Here is a 23,961-nt window from a genome sequence, read left to right as displayed (position 1 = left end):
CTGTCTGAGCAAGCGCCTCTCTCTGTGTGTGGCCGTGCCTGCCCGTCAGTGCCAGTGGCTGTGTGCTGGTGCCTTTGCTTCGTCCTTGGCCCCGCAGGGGGTGTGCCGGGGCAGGGGGGAGGGAGGGAAGCCGACCGATGAACCCGGTGAACGTGGAGATGGTGGGGCTCGGGGCAGTGAAATGGGGAAGGGGCATCTCTGAGAGCCAGAGCTGGGGAAGGAGATGGAGTAAGAGAAAGAAAGGAGGGAGGCAGAAAAAGACCAGAGGAAGGAAAGACACAGAGAGAAACGGGCCAATACAGAGACGGGATAAAAAAGACTGAGAGAAACAGAGACAGACAGGGAGAGACAGACAGAAACAGAGACAGAGACAGAGGACAGAGACAGAGAGAAAGAAGAGAGGAGAGAAACACACAGGGGGAAGGGAGGGAGGGAGGGAGGGAGACAGAGGCAGGCAGATAAATATAAACACAGGATAACAAAGACAGAGCCGGAGATGGAGACAGGAAAGAGACAGAGACACACAGAGAGGGAGACAAACAGAAGAGAAAAAAACAATAACGAGACAGGATAAAAAAGACAGAGATGGAGACAGGAGAGAGACAGAGACACAGAGAGAGGAAGAGAAAAAAGTTGCAGAGAGCAAAAAGTCATTAGAGGGCCAGAGACAGAGGGAGAAACAGAGAGCACCTGTAGCATCAGGATGGGTGATGGGGTGTGACGCATGTGACACTTTGTGTTGGTGGCGATGTTTGGGGGCAGGGCTCGGCTCCTTCCAGGCCTCGGTGTGTTTGCCTGCCTCCCCAGCCCCGGTCCTGAGGGGCCAGACAATTGCAAGGGAGGGAGGAACAATCAGATACAGCCTGTGACTCCAAATAAATTAATGCATAATTTGATCTGGAGGCCAGGAAGCAGAGTGAATGCGTGCTTCTCCCTAAAGAGCATATGAGCATGTGATTATGGATATGTGCAGGCACCTGTACATTCAGTGCGGACATGTGACATCAAGCCAGGCCTTCTTTCTGGTGGCTGCTGGGCCTGCTGGGTGTTCCTGTAGCTTATGTGTATATTTGCATGCATTGGGTCAGGGTGTGTATCCATGCTGGCAGTGTATAATATGGGTGATCTCTGGGGATCAGGAGGCCTAGGCTGCAGTCCCAGCTTTCCCACTAACTCACCTGGTGATCTCAGATAAGTCACTTGCCCTCTCTCAGTTTCCTCATCTGTAAAATGGGGGGGGGGGTTGGACTAGGTGGTTTCTAAGAACCCCCTTGAGCCCTCAGATCTGTACAGTAGACATGCCCGGAACTCCCAGGAGATTTTTAGGGGATTGGGCCTGCCCTTCCCCGTCCCCTTCCTAGCTCTAGCTAAGAAAAGCTCCCCTTCCTTCCTCCTCCTTCCAGCCTCCGGGATTAATGAAGCATTTGACAAGCGTTGTCAAAGGGCATCCATCTGTGGGGAAGGGGAGAAGGTGGGGGTCACGTGCACACAAGCTGTTCCCCCCTCAGAGAAAGGCTCAGGCAAATGAAGCTCCAGCTGAGGGCCCGAGGCTGTTAGCAGGCAAATTGCGGAGTTAATGCGATCCAGCAGGTGTTCAGAAGAGCACCGCATTCGAGGCTTCGGATTCAAATTTGAGCCCCTTCTATGTCCTGCCCACGCAAGGGGGTGCAAGGCTTCCCGGGGAAAAGAAGGCTCCGGCCTCGGGAGTCTAAGGTCCCTTCCAGCTTAGGGGACTTGCTGAGCGGAGGCCCGGTCACTCCTCCCCGCTCCAGCTGGGCAGCTCAGCGAAATAAGGCCCGGGGTGCAGTGGGGGTGACGGGTAAAGGAGCCTCTGGGGGCTCATAATACCCGCCAGGCCGAACTCCCAAGTCTGCCAGGAAGTTAGTCCTCAAAGGCAGCCTCGATCCCTCCTCCCTCAGCCCTCGGGGGAAAGGCCTACTTCCCCCCTCCCCCTCCACATTCCTACTCCGGGGGAGCCCAAGTCCAGGCCCTCCCTCCTCAGTCTGCTCCTCCCGGCCCCGGCCCCTCAAATGTCTGTTGAAGAGGAAGCTTCTATGGAGGTTGGGCTTGCGTGTGGCTCTGGGGGGTGCCTCCCCGCCCCCCACCCCCGTTTGTGTACTTCTAGTTGTGGAAGGGGCGAACCTGTTTGCGTGCGCGTGCGTTTGTGCGTGCGTGTGTGCGTGTGTGTGTAGAGGAGTTGTGGATTTCTGTGAATATATTATGTAGAGGGGTGTGGCATTGGATGCATGAATATGTGTCAGCGTGTTATCTAGACATGAGTCTGCTGGGGGCATCTACATATCATGTCCCTTTAAGACAGAAACCCCCTCGCCCCCCGCCTCCCGGAGTCTGCGGCTGGCTAGTTTCCATGGCGACAGAGCTAAGAGAGCTCCGCGGAGAGGAGAGCTAGGAGCACTTTCACTCTTATTTAAATAATTCCGAAAGGAGGAGGTAGCTCAACGGGGGGCCTATGGGCTGTGCCAGAGAACCCCCGACACTTAAAGGGCCCTCCCTAGGGCCTGCGCGGTGAGGGCTCCAAGTGGGAGGAGCTCCTCCCCGTGCGCTGACCTCGGTCCCCGGCACAGGCAGAGCGGCCGGGAGGAGGGGCCCCCAACCTGCGCTGGCCCTTCCCCTTCCTTCTAAACGCATCTGGAGCCATTCCTCCCCCCTCCTCGTTCCCTGACCAATTCCCACTCGCCTCGGCCTTCTGCCCATTGTCCCATTTCCCCAAAGATGTCCTGCTCTGCCTCAGATTGACCCTCGCCTGACTTCAACCTTTGCCCTCCCCACTCCCTTGGGCCTCTTATTAGAGGAAGAAGGGAGGGAGAGGTCCCGCGATGGGGAGCTGCAAACGGTGGGGCACAGCTTCTCATCCCCATCTCCAGTCTCCTCCATCCCCTCCCCACCGGTGAGTGATGCTGATGCTGTGGTCTCCATGACAACAGCAGCACACCTGTAATGGACCATTCTCCTTAAAGTGGTCCTGGCTGGGGTGAGGAGAGAAAGGAAACCCAGAGGTTAACCCTTTAAGGTTTGTCAGGGAAATGGAAAGGCGGGCCCACCCTGTTTCCTCTAGGAGGCAAAGACTCATCTAGAAACCGGGGATTCCTCATCCTCCTTTGGTATTGACATCTCTCAACATCACTTGGGGACAGGAAATGAATTAAAAGATCCTAGAGCTGCTGTCACACCTGCCTAGGCCCCTGATGAAACCTTTTAACAGTTAAAAAGAGAGCTGGGAAGGGAGACCACACTTAACGCCACAAGGAAGTTGAGGAACAGGGGAAAAAAGGAAGCCAGAATCCCTATACTGATGGGTATTATTCTGGATTATGGAAGTAGATCAACTCTTGACAGCAAACAGGCTTTGTTCCCATTCTGGACTGAGGTGTCAGTTCAGGGGGGTGGGGGTAGGGTGGAGATGGCCTTGGAATCTTAAGGCAAACCAGGAGCTGGGGGGTGGTGTCTCTCAGGGAGGATTAAACGAGACCATGAAGAATATCATCACCACCACTCATCCCACCCCACCCCAGGGAGGAATAACTGATTTGTCAGGCAGATGTCAAGCAAAAATTTATGTCAGGCAAATTTCTAGGTGCCACTACCCCCGAGAAAGAAGGAAGGGGGTGAGTGGGGGGGTAGCGTTTGATCTTCATCTCTATAATCTCCCCCTTAGACTTGGACTCCTCAAGTGCAGGGCTGTCTCCCCCTGACTGAGTATCCCCCTCCTAGTAAGAGGTCCCTGAGTGTAGGAACATGTCTCCCCTCAGACTAGGGGCTCCTGGAAATCAGAGTCCATGTCTCTCCCTCAAATTGGGGGCTCCCCAATGGTGGAGCTGTTTCCCCCTCAGACTGGGGCTCCCCTTCACAGTGGGATACCAAAGTAGAGAACCATGTCTCCCCCTCAAACTGGGGGCTCCCCAAGGGTGGGACTGTGTCTCCCCCTCAAACTGGGGGTTCCCCAAGGGTGGGGACCACATCTCCCCCACAGACCGGGAGCCCCCCCAGGGTGGGGTCATGTCTTTTCCCAGTTTCTTTCCCTAACTGCCATAATTGTGATTTTCTTGATGTTTTTCTATTTTCTTGCATTATAAGGGAGTTTCCTAGCTCTAGGTTCTTGTCTTATGCCTATATTTGAAATCACAGCTCTCTCTGTCTCTGTCTCTCTCTGTTCCTGTCTCTGTCTCTTTCTCTCTCTCTTCCTTTTGCCATTTTTCTGTATCACATCTCCCCTTTTCTCTTTGGGGACCCAATTTGAGAGACAGTCATTAACCTTCTATTCTCCCAGATAAATCCTTTCTTTCCTCTCTTGTCCAACAGAAAGCCAAATGTGTGCCCTCTTCTGTCCCCTGTTTTTTGCCCAGCCTGGCTATTCCTGTCCCTCTCCTCCATCTGTCACTCTCTGTCACTCTCTTGGTCCCATAACCCATCACTTTGACCCCAAAATAGATGTCCCGCCAAGGCACTTGTATCCTACCGGTGACCTTCAAGATAGGCCTTAGGCCTTGAGTTCTCAAGAAATGTCCGCCCAGGACAACAACCCAGCACAGCTGACAGATGGACAAGCACAGTTATCTTCCCTTACTCCGTTCCTCTCTTTCCAATTAGCCTTCCCATCTACAAAGACCTGGAACAGAGGGAGGACCCCCAGAGGCTAGGCTAGGTGGGAGAAGAGGTGATTACAGGGGGCAGGTAAAGCTGGGGGAAGAGGGGGAGAGAACAAGCAAGATCCTACAAGGGAGTGAGACAGAAGGCTGAGAAAGAGGAAGCCTGGCAATCCCCAGGAGAGGTAGCGACACAAACACCCAGCAGAGAGAGAGCCAGCGAGATGGGTGGTTGTAGGGCTGGATACGAACAGAGACAGCAACAAGCAGAGATAATGACATCAAGATGTCGAGACTGGCCAGATCTGAGAGACAAAGAAAAGACTGAACCCGGGAGGAAGGGTAGTGGATAGAGAAAGGTAGAGAAAAACAGACGGACCATTGGAGGCAGACAAGGAGAGAGAAGAGAGACGCAGAGGCAGCCAGAGACACCGAGGATGCCACGAGGTGTCTGTCTAATGACAAAGATTTACAGGTACTGACAGATGGGAAGAGAAGTAAGGGGGAGCCGACGAGGCTGAGGGAAAGGGTGGAGAGGCCTACGCAACTGGGAGTGCTGAGAGGACAGACCCTGGTCCTTCTGACTGTGGGATGCCCACATACATATGCAACGCGGGCATCACACGTCTGGGCATCCCTGGGGCTCCCAGCACTTAAAGGGTTAAACAGCTCAGGCTCTTTCCCCTCCCCGGGTCACCCCAAGGAGAGAGGAAAGAGAGGGAGGAAGTGTGGGGATGCCCCAACAATGGATCCTCTTGTCTACCCTGATCTCAGATTCCTAAGGGGTGAGAGCAGAGGGGTAGGGGGTCAAAGGCTACCCTGTCCCCATCCCCCATCTCTGGAAACTACAGGGAGCAAGGGAGAGCCATAGAGACACTGAGGGGAGGAGAGATGAAATGGGGCCCCCGGCAGAAACCCCCAGCTCCCTCTGCTCATCAGCCTGGCCCTAGGGCACTGAACTCTCTCAGGAAGTTGCCCCTCCCCTCCGATCCCACACAAAGACATGTATGAACACATGCATTACACGGATGCCTTACACTCAGGTACACATCTACGTTCACATGGATATCCGGGGGGGGGGGGCGGGGAGCTTCTCAGTGTCACAGGTTCCAGAACTCTCCTGACCCCAGTCCATCCCTGCCCTGCACCCCCACCCCCAGGTCTAAAGCTCATTAGTCACTCAGATGAGACCACAGGTGAGCACAAGGCCCAAGCTCAAACACAAGGCCTTCAAGTACCACGGGCACACCAGCACCGTTCAGTCTTTGGCTCATCGAGACTCGCACGGGCACACGAGGACACAGTCCGAGGCACACACAGACACATACAGCAGTCTGGGGAAGGCCGCGAGCACTCAGAGCTGGTCAAACACACGGTCACGGAAAAAGGCAGCATTCCCTCCCCCACGTGCACAACAAAACTTGCACAAATCGTGACATCCTGCCAGACTCCACCATGAAAACTGCCACAGTGGCAAGACTGAGGTACCCCTCTACCCCTTCCCCTAGCGCCAAACCATCTGGGAGATCCGGCAGCGGGGCCAGCACAGAAAGAGCTCCTGGATCCTTGGCAGCACCAGCTGGGTGGAGGACAGAGCATATGGCATCAGCCTGTGCCAAGGATCAAGATGCCTTGACAACTGGGCCCCTTGCCTTTCCCTTCCAGTCCCCCGGCTGAGTTACCTAGGTGCCACCATCTCACCCCCAATCCCTGTCCTAGATTCCCCCTCCCCAAGCAGCGGGGTGCCAACAGAGCCTGCTGTCTGGGTGGGAGACGGCTAATTATTATCATTAGCTCGTTACCAGTACTATAGTTAATTGGGCGCCTGTTGTCTCTGCTAGACAGCCTCCCCCCACTTCCTGGGGTTTCTTTCTTTCCCTAGCAGGGATCCCAAAGCATCGGAGAAGCTGGAATCCTAGGGGAGAAATTGACACTGAAACTGGTGAAAGAGGGAGAGGCAGACAGGTATATAGGTCAAAGGTGGGGGGAGAAGGAGATCAGGGGAGTGAATAAGCTTCACTTTTTTCAGAACCAACCAACTCCAGGAGGAGTGGGAGCTCAGATACCGCTCAATTTCCTTCCCCAGCTTCACATTATCCATGCCGGGGGAGGTGAGGTTGGTATTGTCTCTCAAGGATGGTCCCCTCTCTTTCGGTCCCATACTGCCCTGCTTCTGTCTTGGCCCTAGGCCTCAGGCCTCAGTGTCTAAGACTCCACACCCAAAAGTGGGAGAGACGCGTAGGGGAGGATGTCATCGTTAGAGGAAGAGGTTAAGAGACTTAGGCCAGTGGGTTTCCCTCTGTTCTTGACATCTCGGTCCGTACCGCAGTACGATACCAGCGACCACGGTCCCTTTCTGGCACTCAAAAAAGGAAGCAGACGAAAATAAGGGAGAGGGAGAGAAAGGAGGAGGAGGAAGAGGAAGAAGAAGAAGAAAGGATAGGTAGGGATGGAGAGGTAGACGAGGAGAAGTAAAGAACATCTGAGAAGAGAAGACAGACAAGAGATAAAGGCTAAGAAAGAGAAGGAAGGAGAAAGGTGGGGGAGACAGAAAGGGGAGGATAGATGGGAGAAGGGAGGGTAAGAGAGATCAAGACATGGAGAAGGAGGAAGACACTCTGGCATAAAGAAAGAAAGGAGGAAAAGAGGAGAGAAAGAGAGAGGGAAGGACAAAAGGAGAAGGGGGGATGAAAATCAGAGTAGGAAATGAGAAGGGGAAGGAGAAAAGGAGAGGAAGAGAGAGAGAGAAAGAAGTGTCTGATATCCTGACAGTGACAGATGGCAGATCAACTTGGCCCTTGCCTCCATCTCCCAGAGTACCTCTCTAGCACCTAGATCTAGCTTCCTAAACCCCTTCTTTGGAAGCTCTGGCCCCAGAAGCCAGGCAGTAGGAGTGCTGCGGGCCCATGTTTATGCCAGTAGCCACTGAAAGTGGTGCCGATGGAGGTGATATCCATGGCGGGCCTGGAGACAAGAATCTCCACTTCCCCCTCCCTCCAGTCCCGAATCCTAACAGTTACTTTCCCATGTCTGCTCCCCAAAGGATTAGATGAGGGACTCAGAGGTTGAGATCCAGACTTTAAGGCCTATGAAATTCATGGTACTCGTGGAGTCCCTGGGAGGAGGATCGTGCAACAGCCGTTCCGAAAAGAGTTGGGAGCTGAATACCAGTTAAAAGCTGGCTGAGAGCCCTTATTATGTCCTGAAACTGCTCGACCCCAATGCCCCCCAGAAAGGCAAATTGATTTGTGTACAAACACACACCCAGAGACACCCTAATCATGTGCCAGCCTCCTCTAAACCAGCCACAGCACATAATAGACCCTAAGCCCTGAGTTGTTTTCCCCTGTATTGAGGACAGGCTTGCATCAGAGCATCCCCTCCCTCCCTCCCATCGTTCCACTCGGATCTCAAGGCTAAAGGAGGTTCGAGGCTCTAGCTTCTCCCTTCTCCCAGAATCAGAAACCACCAGCCTCCTCAGCCCGCCCTCCGGGTTTTATTGCTCACATTGAAAAGATGCTCTGATGTGAAGACTGCTCCCTCGGGGGCTGTCCACACACTTCGATCAGCTTGATCAACATCAGGCTTCTCATCCTCCCCATCATCCACTGTATTGCTCCTAGCCTTTTTAAGAAAGCCTTCCCAGCCTGCACCAGCCTCATCAGACCTGGACATTCATTCCCCATTTGACAGCCGAGGAAACCGAAACTCAGGGAATGGAAAAGGCTTGGTGGAGGGCAATGAGTGGACGGCGCCGTGTCCACCCCGCCCCTGTCTGCATGCTGCCGAAAATCCCACCATAAAAAACTCATGCGTTTGGGCAAAGGCACTGCTAAAATGTTATTGTTTTCTGCCAAGGGAGAGGGTGGTTTCACTGCCTTCAGCCCTAGCCAGACCCCTCCGAAATACTGGGTTCGGTCCTGGAAAAGGGACATCACCCAATCGGAAACGGAGCTGAAGAAGGTGACTGGGATTGGGAGGAGACTGGAGACCAAGCCGCCATCCAAGGAAGGTGCAGTTGGAGAGGTGGGGGATGGGTAACCTGGAGAAGACGCAGGGAGACGTGCTAGTTGAGCTGTGTGAAGGGCCTGGTCTTCCTCTGCCTGGTCCCAAAGGGCCTACCTGGGGATAATCTGAGCCATTTCAGAGAGGGAGAATGCAGATGAGCTCAGGAAATACCTCTTAACTAAATCTCCCAGGGCCCAGAAATGCTCTGGCCTCCTCAAAAATGCAGTGAGTGCCATCATCGGAGGGCTTTGGGCAGAGTGGAGGCCATTTGGGATGTGGCTTGCCGAAGGGCTTGGTTCTAAGGCAGGGGTGGGGAACGTCCGGCCCTTGGGTCGAAGAAGGCCCTCTAAATCATTCGGTGTGGCCCTGCCGAGGCAACCGCAGGCGATGATGTGCCAAAAGCAACGATGTGCTATAAGCTAGGTACCAGGATGTACCTCCAACTGTCTGAGTCCTTTAAGTTGATCGTTTTGTAAGGGCCTCGAATGATATTATAAATAGCCAAATGGCCCTTGGCAGAAAAGAAGATTCCCCCTCCCTATCTGAAGGTACAGGCCAAATGGGTGGGATTTCTGAGGGCCTGCCCCCTGACCTCTGGAGTTGGTCCAGTACCCATGGCCCTGGGGACCGAGCTGGAAAAACAAGTGTAACTGCTTCCTGGCGGTTTTATTAGAGACTACCAGGCTCTTGGGCTGTGCTATACTGGGGTCGTGGTGCAGCGGAGGGGAGGGGAGAAGGAGTCTGGAATCCCCCAGGTCTAGGGAGCCAGACCTCACCCAAGAGCATCTTTAGTGAGAGCTACGTGAAGAGAACATTGGGGTGGGGATGGGAGGGAAGAGTTGGCTAACAGGGAGGCTTCCTGAAGAAGAAAGCGCTGGGGGTGGCCTTGGAGGAGTGGGGAGGGCCCTTTGATTACCATTGTCCACCTCCACCAGGAGGCACAAAGCGAGCTCCTTCCTCTGCGTTCTAGGGGCCCCTGGGGGAGGGGAGCAGCTTGATACCTTCTCCCCATAGGAAGAGTAGAGATCCTTAATCAGAACGGGTGAAAGACCAAATTTGGGCAGATGCTTCCATCACTTGCTGACATCCCCCCGGCGTCAGGTCACTTGACGTCCCCCGTGTTAATTAAACTTGTTGGGCAAGAGGCGCTTATAGAGTTAGGGAGAAACTGGGAGAATTGGGGGACAGAGATAGAGACAATGAGGGGAGGGAGGGAGAGAAGGGAAGGAGATTGAGCTAAAGAGAGGCAGGTGGAGGGGGCAAAGACTGAGATTGAAGGGGTTATGGAGGGAGGGAGAACGCTGCAGGGGAGGGGACCGAAAGACAGATATGGAGAAACAGACACACCCAGTGGCTGAAGAAGCACCCAGCAGCAGTGGAGGAGGAGAAGGAAGGCTCTTTAAAAAGGGAAGAGGGGGAGGCAGAGGAGGAGGGCTAGGAGGGAGGAGGGTTGGGGGAGGCTGCCACACCGATAGATAGAAGCCTGGGAGCCCCTCCACTCTGCCGGCCACACTACCTGACAATGGTAATCAGAATAATTCTGCGGGATAACGAGAGAACGGATTTGCCTTCCCCTTCGGACACATGATCCTTTCTGGCCCCCTCCCTTGCCCCTCCCTCTCAAGCCTTCCTGAAGCCTCAGAATGACACCCATCGTTAGCCCTCTCCATTCTTCAGGCCTGGTTTGGAGTGAGATGGGAGGGGCCCTGGGGCTGGAGGATTGAGTAGTGTCCCCACACCTTCCCACGCAGGTTCCAATACAATTCGAAGGGCTTCGCACCTGCCTGAAGTGGCCCCTGACCAGGATTCTCCCCTGAAGCAGTGGGGTGGGGGGAGGCCTCTGCTGGGGGGGAGAGGGATAGGAAAAGGGACCAATCGGTCAGAGTATTCCTCCCAGAATGGAGCAGGCCACACCCAGGGGCCACACCCTGCATCCACACTCACACACAGAGGCGGGCAGCACCCATAGGCTCAAACACACATGCTTTACACACGCATGTATAGACAACACCCAAATGTACACATAAACACTCAGCAGTGCACGGGAGCGAGACACTGACACCTGCTCCCACACCAACCACCGACTCACGCGGAACAGGACGCGCACAGACCCAAACACGAGGGAACACGCACACGCACACGCACACACACACGCACACACACACAGATTCCGGACTGAGCTAAGGGCGACCCCGGCTTGCTCTCGCACGGCCGGTTCCGGGCTCGCCCTCCCCCGGCCCGCTTCTCGTCCCCGCTCCATCCCCAATCGCCTCTGCCGGCGTTGAGACATTCCCGATCTCCCCCTCCAGCCAGTCAGTGCTCCATCCCCAGCTGCTGGTCTCCACCTGCTCCCGGGCCGGCAGCCGCCCCTTGCCCCGCGCAGCTTCCAGCTGATGCCAGTCCTTCAGCACACAGGTCTCTTCTCCCACCTCAGCCTGCGTGCCCTCCCCTTTCCGTGGGCCCAGCCTGCCCCCTCCAGGGGCTCCTCCATGCCAGGGCTCCCATCCATCCCCAGCCTTCTGGGCTCCGCAGGCATCTAGCCCAGCTGCGTGTGTGCAGTTGGGGATGGCGCAGTGCTTGGCTCTGGAGGAGAGAGCCGGGGATGCCCCGAGCTGGGCAATGCCCAGGTGCCACGCCTTACCTCCGGGTGCCCGCCCTGCCTTCGCCCAGTCTCAGCAGCTCCCAAGTACCGTCTGCAGCAAGCAGCGGCAGCGGCAGGAAGAGAGATTGGAAAGGGGGGGAGGGAGTAAGATTACCTCACACTCACATCCACAGTCTGCTCGCTCCTCGTCTCTCCTCCTCCTCCCTCCCCAGCCACCACCCCAGCTCCTGCTTAGTCCCTCCCCCCGCTCTGCTTCCCTCCGCCCCCTCCCCATAGTTCTGGAGCATCACAGCCATCCTTGGCCACCTCTGGAGCACAGCTGGATCCTGCCTCCCCTCCTCCTCTCCCCCCTCCCAGCTCTGGCACCTATGGAGCGAGAAGCCCCCCCCCCATTATCCCGTACCAGGTGCTATTAAAATGGCTATATATTGTGGCCAGGGGAGGAAGGAGGGAGGGGTGCTGGCCAAGGGGCAGTCGGAGCTTGTGAGGAAGGGGCAAGTGGCCCGGGCGGCCCGGGCTCCCATACTCGGCAGAGCCGAGCCACGCTAGGGAGAACAACTACTCCTACACCTGAGGCTGCCCTCTTTCTTAGCAGGGAATCCCTTTTGGAAATCTCCAGAACAGCTTCCCCTTGGCCTGGACCCCGGCCTTTTCCTCCCTACTCTATCATTTGCTCTTACGCCTCCCTAACCCTAAACCTCCTCAAAAATCGCCCCCAGGCAATAGACGTTCCCACACTCCATTGGTGCCCCACCCCCATGCCCACTCCAACCCGGTACATGTCAATACTCTGATGGGAAAAAGTGAGTCAACCTCAGGGGGAGGGTGGGATTCTGCTGCTGGCTCCTCCTTTTCTCTGCGGGGCAGAGGTGGGGGTTGGAGCATCCCGAGGGCCCTGGCATCCCCGGCCCATTCCATCCCGGGGGAGCCCAGGTGCTGACTGGGGACGGGGGAAGGGAATGAAGGAGAGACGCTCTCCGTCCAACACCCTTCAGCCGGATTCACTCAGTCCCGCCTCTCCCCCATCCACTATTAGCCTGCAGCCTCCCGCCTGCCCCGCCAGGGCAGGGCTGCAATTACTCAGACTACCAGCAGGCTGCAGCATAGGGAAGGGAGAAGGCTCTCCGTGGGGTGGGGGAGGGGAGAACTCTCCTATGTCTCCCCCCAGGCTGTCGAGGGGCTGCTCCCTTAAAGAGGCCGGGAGTGGGAGATGGGAAACACCTCAGGTTTCCCACTCTCCGCACCCGCTCCAGCTTTCCCAGAATCTCAACGAGATCTCGGAGCCCCTTCTCTTGGGACTGTTGGGAAGGGCCCATTCCCATCTTGCCTTTCTCCCTGAAAAGTGAGAGGGGCCCCCCAAACAGGCCTGCCCGCTGGCAGAGAGGGGATATCATCCTTTATCTGCGCCGAGGAGAGCCAAAGAACTGCACTTTAGGAAGAGGAAAATGGCCCCGGTGGCCCAGAAAGGAGGGTCCCACCCTCCTTCCCCCAAATGCTGGGCTTTCCTCCTTCCCAGCGGCCCCTACCCACCTAATCTTTCAGATCAGCAAAGCCCCATCTGCTGCTGGGCTAGAAGGGCCTGGAGGAGAGATGGAAAGATTGGAGGCGAGAGGCATTTTGATGGGCATGCCTGGTGCTCAGTGAGGCCAGGGTGAGGCCCGAGTCCCACCCTCAGTCTCCTAGGGGACCCCGAGCCCTAGAGGCATTGAATGCCTGTGAGCCCAGATCAGCTTCCCCTCTTTCTTTTCTTTCCTCTTCAAGCCTTGGAAGGGGGGAGATGAAGAGAAAGTGATGGCTTGAGTCAGGCCTGGGGAGCTCAGGTCCCATTCTCTTTCCTCTCAATCCTTGCCAACACCTCTGGCCTCTGCTTGTAGTTTCCCGAAGGAGGGAGGGAGGGAGGGGGGCCTAAAGGAGACCCCCAACAGATTCTCCCATCTTGCTTCAAAGTCCTGAAGACGCTGCTGTCCAGTGACTGAGCGGGAGCCGGGCTACTTTTTCCCAGGGAGTGATAGGTTACTACTCCCCCACCCCAATCCATCTTTTCCCTGCCAGTTACCAAACACCCCCCAGGAAGCAACAGGAAGGACTCATCCTGCTACGCCCAGCAGGCCAAAAGCTACTGGGGCCTCAAAGAGCCAAGGCGCCCTTAACTGTAACCTTAGCTATCCCCACCTACAAGGCTTCGCCCCCTGCCACCTATTCCCGGGACCTTTGCCATTCTTTCATGTCTTCCTTCTCAGATTTGTATTGGGCTGGAATAACCCCAGGTGAACAGAACATACAGATGTGGAAGCACGTCATTGGAGGCCCAGAGAGGGAGAGTCATGGCTCAAAGTAACACAGAGGCACAACTAGAGACAGAAGTTAGGTCAAGTGATATTCATGTCCCCTTGATGAGGTTCGACTCCCCTTGATTCCCGGTAACGGAACCAAAACTGATGAGGTTTGAATCCCCTCGATTCCCGGTGGTGATAAGATTAGCGGCAATGACAAAGTTGTTAAAAATCCCCTTTTAATACTTATTCCCGAATTATTCATCGCAAAATGAGAGTTTATTGTCGGAGAGAAACCAGTTTGCTGAGAGACAGACTCCAATGATGGCAGAGCCCTCCCCGTTAGGGAAATGGAATCTCCCGCTGGTGGGCAGGGTCCTGGCAAATTGCTCGGGCCTTCTGTGAGGAGCTGGGCCCAAGGAAGCCTTTATAGGGACGTCCTGGTGGGGGCTGGGACGGCCCGAGCTGGTCACACCAGGATTTCTCAATTGAATGAGAATTTCGAATTTCCAAAAGCTCTATGGGAGTGGATTTGCCCTTGAAGGGTATTGCTTCTCTCATCCTGGGAAGATGGGCCTTCTCCGGACTCCTTGGAGCCTGGGAGATCCTGATCTCTGAGATCAGAAAGGGGCCACAGCACAGTTTAGTGAGAGTCTTAAAGGGAGCACAGCTTCAGTAAAGGGAACAGTCTCCCTCCCACTTCACCCTGGATGCCATGATGTCTAAGTTTCCACCATCAAAAATTGATTTCAAATGGCACTGAAGGCCAAGTTAGAATATCACTCAGAAGCTAAGAGTGCCTCTGTTCCCCGGGAAGGAGAACCATTTAATCTGTGAGTGTTAGCCAAGCAGATCTGTCCAGGGGTGCTGAGAAACCGAATGGAGAGCAAGTCAGAGGGAAGTTCTGAGGGCAGGGGCGGCCTGAGGAATCCCAACTTGACCCACACCAAAGGACACTAGGCCAAGCCAAAGGCAACATGTTCATCCCGGGGCTGGGATAGCTAACCATTTCTCACCCCCAGCCACCCCTGGCTTTAGAGTACTCCTCCTATCTGAGCCGAATCAGGGCCTGTGGCAGGAAGCCAGCCACAGTCCAGTAGCTCCAGAACTCATGGAAAACGTTCTCACGAAGCCCCAACCCTCCACTTGGCTCCATTCCACTCCTCCTGCCCCCCTCCCCCAAACCCTCCCTGCCCTCAGTTACCAAGACCAGTTGGGCATGACACAGTTTAATTCAGCCCTGGCCCAGAGGGGGAAATGGCCTGAGGGGGGATGGGAGGAGGGGGTAGGGATAGAATAGGCCAAGAAACAGCAAGAAATTTTCCCAGCCCCCCACTGGATCCTTGACCTTTGACCTTACCCCACCCCCTCAACCTCCTTACTGCTGTCCTTTGCCATAGAAACAGATGTGTGCCGGGAAGGCAAGAGACCCGGTATCTAGGAGCTGCTCAGTCACTGCCCCACTCGCTGGGTAAACTTGGACAAGTTTCTTCCCCACGCAGACTAGGGGAGGCCAAAGAGCTCACCCGATCCAAACCCCTCCTTTTATAGCAGAGGAAACAGGCCCCAAGAGGAGAAGAGCTTCACCCGAGATCACGCAAAAAGTAAATGGCAGGCTCCAATGTAGCCAACTCTACCCTCTCACATCTTTTTCTACACTATTTGGACAAAATCTGAAACGGAAGGGTCCCCGTTCGGCCCAAAGCAAAAGAGCCCTGCCGAGTCTCGCTTTCCAAAGGCCTTATCTGCCTCCCAGGGGATGTGGCTGGGAAAGGATCCCCCCACAGAGGCCATTTCCTTCAGCTCCCTGCCTTCAAGCAGCTGCCCCAAGCGGGAAGGGAGGGTCACCTTGGGAGTTCGGGACTTCTCACCGGAGGTCTTCACTGGAGAGATGGCATGAAGAGGACTAGTCGTTCCCATTAGAATGGGACTAAATGACCTTTAACATCCCAATTCAACTCAGGGATCTGGTGATTCTAGGATGCTTCCAACTCCTCCTATGTCCTCTCTGCACAACCAGGCCCTCAAAGGGGGCAAGAGAAACAGTGACCCTGTCTGTTCCACTCAGAGCCATGGTTAGGCCACAGTCAGAGCGGTCTGCCTTTGGAATTGGGTGGCGAAGGGTCGGAGGGCAGGGGCTCAGAGGCATTCCCTTGTGCCTCACAAACCGTACTGCTCCCTCCACTTCCCACATTTTCTTGGAAGAGCATTGGGGAGTGAAAAAAGCCCAGTACTGGGGACCAGGAAACCTGAATTTAAACTTGAAGTCCAATTCTCTCTCTTCCTGGCAACACATTCTCTCCTTAATGCCCACATGTGAAAGAGAAGAAATGGCTTTGGTAAAATGGAAAGTTCAGAAACAGACCTGTGTCCAAATCCCAGTAATACTACCCATACTGTCGCCTTGAACAAGTCCCGTTCCTTCTCTGGACCTCAGTTTCCTCATATGTAAAATGAGGGGATTGGACTCAATCTTTCAAGTCCTTTCCAGCTCTAGGTCATGATTTCTCAGGGCTAAAAATCACCGATTCTGTAACCTCCTGCCTCCTTCTGTGCTTCTCTGGACATTGTCATCTGTTTACCTTATATAAAAGGTGAAGGTGGGAGGATGTTGGGAATCCTATTGCCCTCGATCATGGGTAATGCCAGAAGATAAGGGATTAGTCACTAGGAACCATTTTTAGAGGAGACAAAAAAGCTGGGCTGTCCAGGGAAAAAATGGGATGTGATTTTTCCAATATACCCACTCTACTTCCTCTTAAGTCTGGCACGTCCCAAGGTATCTCCGGGCTTCAGTTTTCTCACCTACAAAATGACGCAGTGAAGACGTTGGAGGACCCTTTCCAAATCTATGTTTATTCTTTGATTATCAAACAGTTTTTTGAATCCATAAGGACTCTCCTCCAACCACGTGTCTCTCAGGGTGTGTTCAGGTGATACCAGATAATTTTGTTTCATAATCCTCTGATTATCAGTATCCATTAAAGGATAAACAGAGAGACCTTTGCTTGCACAAGGTATACGCTGCTATCATAGAGGGTGTCCAGTGCAGAGTCCAAAGGGAAGAGGGCTTTCCTAGAGATGGCTACATCCTCCAGATGCTCCTAGCCCTGGAGGGCCGACTTGGTGACATAGCCAGGCACTCAAAATGAATCAGCTTAACACATGCACACGGGAAAAACCAAATGGATGAAAAATGCTTAATGTCCAGCCTGCGCAGCGCCATTGGGTGGGCAGCCCATAGTTTAGGTTATTAGTCCGTGGATTTGGTATAGACGCTACAATTAGACTCTGAGCTGAGGGAGGAGGAGTCAAGATTGTGAAGGAAAGGGCAGGACTCACCTGAGTACTCCCAAATCCTCCTCCAAACCACTTGGAAGTAAGGTCTCAGATTGAATTCCAACCAATCACTGACCCACAAAAGGGCAGGGTAAAACAATTTGCTAGCCCGGATCAATTTAGGAGGTCAACGGGAAAGGCTCTCACTAAGCTGGTGCTCAGACCTGGAGCCTCTGAGGCACAGGCTGGGCCAGGACTCCAAGAGCAGGCCTTGGAGGCAGTTCAGCAGTGACTTCAGGAACTCTCCACACACCAGGGGGTCAGACAACTGGTCAGAAGGAACTTCGCTGACACTGAGTTTCAGGACTCTGTTGCATTGCTGACAAGTGGTTCTGGGTCACAGTCCCAGGGTAAGGAGGGAGTAACACTAGTTCACCTGTACTTGAGGCTGCAAGGGTGAAGCAATCCTCGTCATAATTTCAGGATGAGGAAGAATGCTTGTGATCACTCACAAGTCAGAGCCCAGGCCAGAAGAGCAGTAAACATACCTTCCTTAGATTATATACCACCTTGGAAAAACTGAAAACTTACATATACTGAGAATAGCAGCAAGAAAGGCCTGTATTTGGAACCCTCTCTACCTTGGGAGCAGAGTCTAACATTAATATTAAGTTAAGAGTCAAGAAATAGGCTAGAAAATGACCAGAAAAAGAACCTGACCATAGAAAATTACGATGTTGATTAGGAAGATCAAAACACAAACTCAGAAGACAATAATGTCAAAAGAACTATATGTAAAACTCTATTTAAAAAATTAAAAAAAGGAAATTGGTCAATCAGTCGCAGCCCCAAAAAAGAATTTCTGGAAGAGCTCAAAAAGGAGTTTCCAAATTAAATAAGAAAGGTAGAAAAAACTGAGAAGAGAAATATGAGTGATGCAAAAAAATCATGAAAAGAAAGTCAAAAACCTGGTAAAACAAGACTGAAGAAAATGACTCCTTAAAAACTGATTGACCAAATGGAAAAGGAGGTATAAAGGCTCATTGAAGAAAATAATTCCTTAAAAATCAGAACCAGGCAAGTGGAAGCTAGTGACTCCACGAGTCATCGAGAAACTATAGAACAAAATCAAAGGATGAAAAAATAAAAGAAGATGTGAGATATCTCATCAGAAAAACAACTGATCTGGAAAAGAGATCAAGAGAGATGAATTAAGAATTACCTGAAAGAGAGAACTGGCGAGACTTACATGAACTGATGCTAAGTGAAATGAGCAGAACCAGGAGATCATTATATACCTCAACAACAATACTGTATGAGGATGTATTCTGATGGAAGTGGATTCCTTCGACAAAGAGATAATTCAGTTTCAATTGCTCAAGGATGGAAAGAAGCTGCTACACCCAAGGAAAGAACACTGGGAAATGAATATAAACTGCTTGCCTGTTTGTTTTTCTTCCCGGGTTATTTCTCCCTTCTGAATCCAATTCTCCCTGTGCAACAAGAGAACTGTTTGGTTCTGCACACATATATTGTATCTAGGATATACTGTAACCTATTTAACATGTATAGGACTGCTTGCCATCTCGGGGAGGAGGTGGAGGGAAGGGAAATATCGGAACAGAAGTGAGTGCAAGGGATAATGTTGTATAAAATTAACCTGGCATGGGTTCTGTCAATAAAAAGTTATCAAAAAAAAGAAAGAAAGAAAGAAAGAAAAAAGAAAAAAAAGAATTACCTGAAAGCCATGATCCCAAAATGAGTTTAGCATCTTTCAAGAAATTATCAAAGAAAAAGAATTATCTCCTGAAAGAGATCCCCAAATGAAAACCCTAAGGAATATTAGAGCCAAAATTCGGAGCCTTCAGAAGTCAAGGGGAAATATCACAAGCTATCATAAAGAAACAATTCAAATATCATTGAGCCACAGTCAGGACAACACAAAACAATACATTAAAAGATTGGAAGGCTTAACAAGTGATAATCTGGACTGTGAGCTGGAGGAAGAAAGATGAGTTAGTTTACCTTTGAGCACTCCTTTCCAAACCCCAAACTGCAACCTGACACACAAAAAAGCTATCATTTGAATATCAATATTTCCCTGGTGATGCTATAAATCATGAAATTCCACAGTCTCCATGGGATCAAAAGCAAATGGATAACAAATGCTTATTATCCAGTCTGTGGACAATGCAGTTGCAGGATAGCGAAATGAAATAGAAGGACATACACGCAGCGTTCAATAAGTTATCGGATATTATCTACAATAAATGGCCAAAAAGAAATGGCATAAGATGCATATATAAGATTGTTTCACATCACAATACAAAATCAAAGTGAAATTTGAAATGCTATCCAGTGCAGAGTCCAAAGGAAAGCGCTCCTCTGGGGATGGCAAGATCCTTCGGACGCGGATATCTGATTGCACATGTACAAAATGCTAGAGGGCCCCCTCCATAAAATCCATAGTCATTCAAAACTCCCCCTTGGCAGCAGAGAGTTGAGCTGTGGAGAGAAGCAGCCCTAGAGAGCAGAGCTAAGTGGCTAACCCAGCAAAGCTGTTACAAAGATCTAGAAGGAACCGTAGGTCATCCTGTTCCTAACCCTAACCCTAACCCTAATTTTATGAGTTTTCACTTCATACCTAATAAAAATGGACAATGGCGGAGGGACTATGGGGAAAAAGCCCCACTAATACACTGTTGCTGAATTTTAGTTTATCAACTAGCATTAATTATACAACTATTATGTACCAGGCTAGGTGTTGAGTGTGCAGAAACAAAAATATAGCAGTCCCTACTCTGGAGGAGTTGAAATTTTGTCAGGGGAGACAATGTATACATTGAGAGTTCTAACCCCACCCCCTCCAGCTACCTCCCCGACTCGGCCCTTCCAGGGCAGTAGATGAAGTTCCCAGTTCCTCATAAGATCATAGATTTGGAAGCAGATGGGACTTGAGAGGTAACCAATCCAACTGCTTCATTTTCTAGAATTAGAAACGGAACTCCGAGATGAGGGATTTGCCCAAGATCACACAGCTAGTAAGTGCCTGTGATAGGACTCATTCAGTTAACTAACATTTGTAAAGTGCCTACTATGTATCAGGCTATGGTACTATGAATCTGTAGATTCAAATGGTGCTCTACGGCTCTGAATTCCCAAAATGATAGCTTACAAGCGCCTTCCTGGGGAGCTTTCCCTTAACAATCAGCCAGTAGACACCAACAAGGCAAAGCAATATTGACTAAGATGGTGTTCCCCCTCATAAACCCGGGGCACATTTCCCCACAAATACACACAGCCTTAGTAGGAAGAAGGACACAAGAAAGCGAAACGTGGAGAGACACTCCTGTAGGAAACAAATGTGACTAAGACAACTCACGCCTCCTGTATTTCAGGGCGTCCGCATCCTTTTGCTTCGTGTAGAGTTTTGGCGATGTCTCCCCACTCCCGGCCCGGGCCCGTTTCAGATGCGCAAACCACTAGCTCTATTTCCTGCCACAAGTCTTGCCCTACTCCAGTCCGTCCTCCGCTCAGCTGACCACCCAATCAAAGCCATCTAATGACACTGGCCTTCTTGCTGTTCCTTGAACAAGACACTCCATGTCTTACTAAAAGCATTTTCACTGGCTATTGCCCCATACCTGGATCTCTCTCTCTCTCCATGTATGTGTGTATGTGTGTGTGTGTGTGTATGTGTGTGCACGCACACGCATGAGCCTTCTGGCTTCCCTAGCTTCCTCTGGTTAACAAAAAGCCTTTATCAATCCTCTTCAATTTTTGTGCTTTTCCTCTGAGATAAACTCCAATTTATGCCGTCCCTGTCCACTTGCCAGATTGTCTTCTCTCTTAGATGTAAGCTCCTCAAGGACAAGGGACTGTTTTGGCCTTTCTTTGTATTCCTAATACTTTGCACTGTTTCCGACAGGTAGCAAACATTTAATAAATGCTTGTTGACTAGAACACTTCCCTATCTGCCTCTTGCTTGCTGGGATCATATCCTAGACCTTGATCTAGATCGGGGATCAACTCCCCTTCTCTCTTCCCCTACTTCACCCCCACGTACATGGGCATATACAGAAAGACAGAAGCTGATTTAGGTTGGGGCCGAGGCGTGGAGAAAGGCTTCGTGGGGAAGGTTATCATCATTCTGAACTGTGACTGAAACCAAGGGAGACATTTTTTTCACCAGGGAACCAATTTATTCTCACAACGTGCCTGGGAGGTAGGGAGGGGTGGAGACAATCCCCATCCTACGGAAGGAAAAAATCGAGGTACACAAAAATCAAGTTATTTGCCCATGGTCACAGGAAATGGAAGAGTTGGGAATTGGAACCCAGGCCTCCTGACACCTTCCGTACCGTGAAACCCACACAGAAAAGCCAGCAATGCCATATAGATTTATACATAGTACGCAGCATAGAAGTTGGGGGGGGGGAAGAGGAGGGGAGCACCGAGTGACACAGTCTCCCAATTCCAAATGACATGTTTTTCTTTTTTCTTGGATTGAGGGGTTAGAGAAGCTACTGGACACGGTCTATTCCAGCAAGGAAGCTCAGAGATCAAAGGGAGATATTGAAATCTGAAAATCAAACAGGTATATAAAGGTATTTCATTTTTATTTTTTAAAGAGGGAGGGAAAAAACCAAACTCCTCATCATAAATCCCATGCTGCAATAAAACAAATCCCCACCTTGCCTAGACCTGTCCTTGAGAACCATCTTCCCTCCCACAGGAAGCCCCCTGGCCAAGACTGATACAAATTCTACAACATTTTCAAGTTGGTTTTCTTCAAAAATTGATCATAATTGTAGGAATCATTCCCTAATTCTGCTTCCTTTGTTCTGTATCACAAATCAAAGATATGATAGAATTTGTCTTTAGTTCCTCTGAAACTATCCATTTCCTCATTATTTACAAAATGATAATATTCCATTGCATGCCTATATTGTAATTTGTTGAGCCATTCTCCAATAGGTAGAAATCCCAACCTTCCTTTGCTTAGTTTCCAATTTGGGGCTGCTATGAAAAGAGCTGCTATAAATAATTTTGCACCTATGGGTCCTTTTCCTCTTTCTTTGTTGACCTGAGTCTAAACAGAAACTAGGGATTAAGGAAAATATTTCTAGTAGTTCTTTTTGTTGTAGACAAGAACTGGAAACAAAAGTTGCGTCTCCCCACACACACACCCCCCCCCCACTGGGGAATGGTTAAACAAATTGGGGCATGTGAAAGATCTGGAATATTACTGTTCTGTACTAATTGAGAACAAGACTCAGAGAAAACTCGAAGATTTGTATGAGTTGATGCAGAAAACTGAGACCCATAGAGAGTTGAACAGAACCAGAGAGAACTATAGCCAAAATAATAATGTGAAGACAAAGAACCTTGAAATAACGGAGTCTGATGAATGTAATGCCCAGTTGTAATTGCAGAAGAATGAAGAAGAATCATATTTCTCACCTCTTAGCAGAGTAGTGATGAAACCCATTATCCAGATATTTGTAGCACGAGAAGATAAAAGTCTTCTTGGATACTTAATGATTGCTGGCAAGAACTGTGCAGCTGACCTGTAACTGAAGAAAGGATACAGATTGGGGCTCAAAGAAGGGGCTGATGGGGGGGGGATCTGTCTAGCGTGTCCATCTGCATGTCCTTGGAGGGCATCAGATCAAATGGTCTCTTGGATAAATTGTTGGAATGATCTAGTTAGGGAGTAAGTCAGATTCACAATATATATGTTGAGCTGAGTGTACATAATGTTTTCTGTGGAACAAGAAATTGAGTCAGGAGGACCTGAGTGCAAATCTGGCCTCAGACGCTTAATACTTCCTAGCTGGGTAACCCTGGGTAAGTCATTTAACCCCAATTGCCAAGAAGGAAGGAAGGAGAGAAAGAAGAAAGAAAGAAAGAAAGAAAGAAAGAAAGAAAAGAAAGAAAGAAAGAAAGAAAGAAAGAAAGAAAGAAAGAAAGAAAGAAGAAAGAAAGAAAGAAAGGAAGGAAGGAAGGAAGGAAGGAAGGAAGGAAGGAAGGAAGGAAGGAAGGAAGGAAGGAAGGAAGGAAGGAAGGAAGGAAGGAAGGAAGGAAGGAAGGAAGGAAGGAAGGAAGGAAGGAAGGAAGAAAGAAAAAGAAATGTTGTGTTTTTCTTCTTTATAATAATAATTCTCTCTGGGAGCAAGTAGGTTTCTCGGGGGAGGTTTTCTGGAGGCAGCCTTAGTTTCAGTTGAAAGTAATAATCACCCAAATGCAGCCAGCTGGTAAAAATGCAAACATTTATTTTCTCCTTCCAAAGTGGCCCGGTTAGTTTTTCTAGAGGCCTCGCTCTCTTCTTGGTTCTAAGAGCTATTGCAGCTTTGTCCTTTGCTTCTGCCTCTGCTTTCTTCATCCTCCAATTCAGGTCCACTCCCCATGTAATTCAGCTGAATTCTGTTTGAGAGCCTCTGTCTGTTTCTTACATATGAGAGAGAGGAATTGTGGGATACGAGAGAGAGGGATTATGGGTTTCTTCCCAGAGTGCTCTCTGGCCCTAAGAGCTTCAAGGGAGGTTTGAATTCACACAGTTACACAGTTAACTTTGTGAATCTCCCATACTTGTGAATTCCAATGAGTAAAGGTGTAAACACAAGCACTGTATCAATTACACTGAGTTAACACTAGGATTCTAACATCTGCCTTGAGTTATCACCTTGTTTCAAATTGAGTTAACACTAGGATTCCAACATCTCCTGATTTCTTTTGTTTTAGAACTAGGGTGGTCCTAATCTCCCTGACTTCTCAAGGAGGTGAGAACCCCAAAAAGGTGATCACGCCTTCTCTGACTGCTCAAAAAAAAGGAGTGAAAACACCATAAAAAGAAAGTGGTCACGCCCTCCCTGACATCTCAGGAAGGGAGATGAAAACACCAAAGGAAATAGGAAATCAAATCAGATTAGTGGGTTTCTGAAGGGACTCACTTGAAACAAGTATACATAAATCCATCAATATGGGCCAGAACTTGAAACAGATATACATGGTATACATAAGTCCATCAATATAGGAGGCATTATACATAATTTACATAAGCACATAGTAATATAACACAGGCTAGTAGTAATGTAACAAATAACATGAATCAACATGAAAATTTAAGTACTGCAATAGTCTCATCAACAATTTTTCATCTCAAGAAATCCAATGATTCTTGCAATTACATAAA

At 50.6% G+C, this 23,961-nt stretch overlaps 1 protein-coding gene across 2 annotated transcripts in view; it reads right to left on the bottom strand.

Moving 5' to 3' along the window:
• The window catches only part of L1CAM (L1 cell adhesion molecule), a 47,267-nt gene extending 35,900 nt beyond the window's left edge, over positions 1-11,367 (bottom strand). For both annotated transcript variants that reach the window (XM_051968094.1, XM_051968093.1), the window contains exon 1: positions 11,254-11,367. The gene's annotated coding sequence lies outside the window, so the exon portion shown is untranslated. The remainder of the gene's footprint in view (positions 1-11,253) is intronic.
• Positions 11,368-23,961: the final 12,594 nt, after the last annotated feature.

This window comes from Antechinus flavipes, chromosome X (assembly GCF_016432865.1).
Source record: "Antechinus flavipes isolate AdamAnt ecotype Samford, QLD, Australia chromosome X, AdamAnt_v2, whole genome shotgun sequence".
Lineage (NCBI taxonomy): Eukaryota > Metazoa > Chordata > Mammalia > Dasyuromorphia > Dasyuridae > Antechinus > Antechinus flavipes.
The sequence above is the reverse complement of the archived record's forward strand: the minus strand, read 5'-3'. Positions and strand labels throughout refer to the sequence as shown.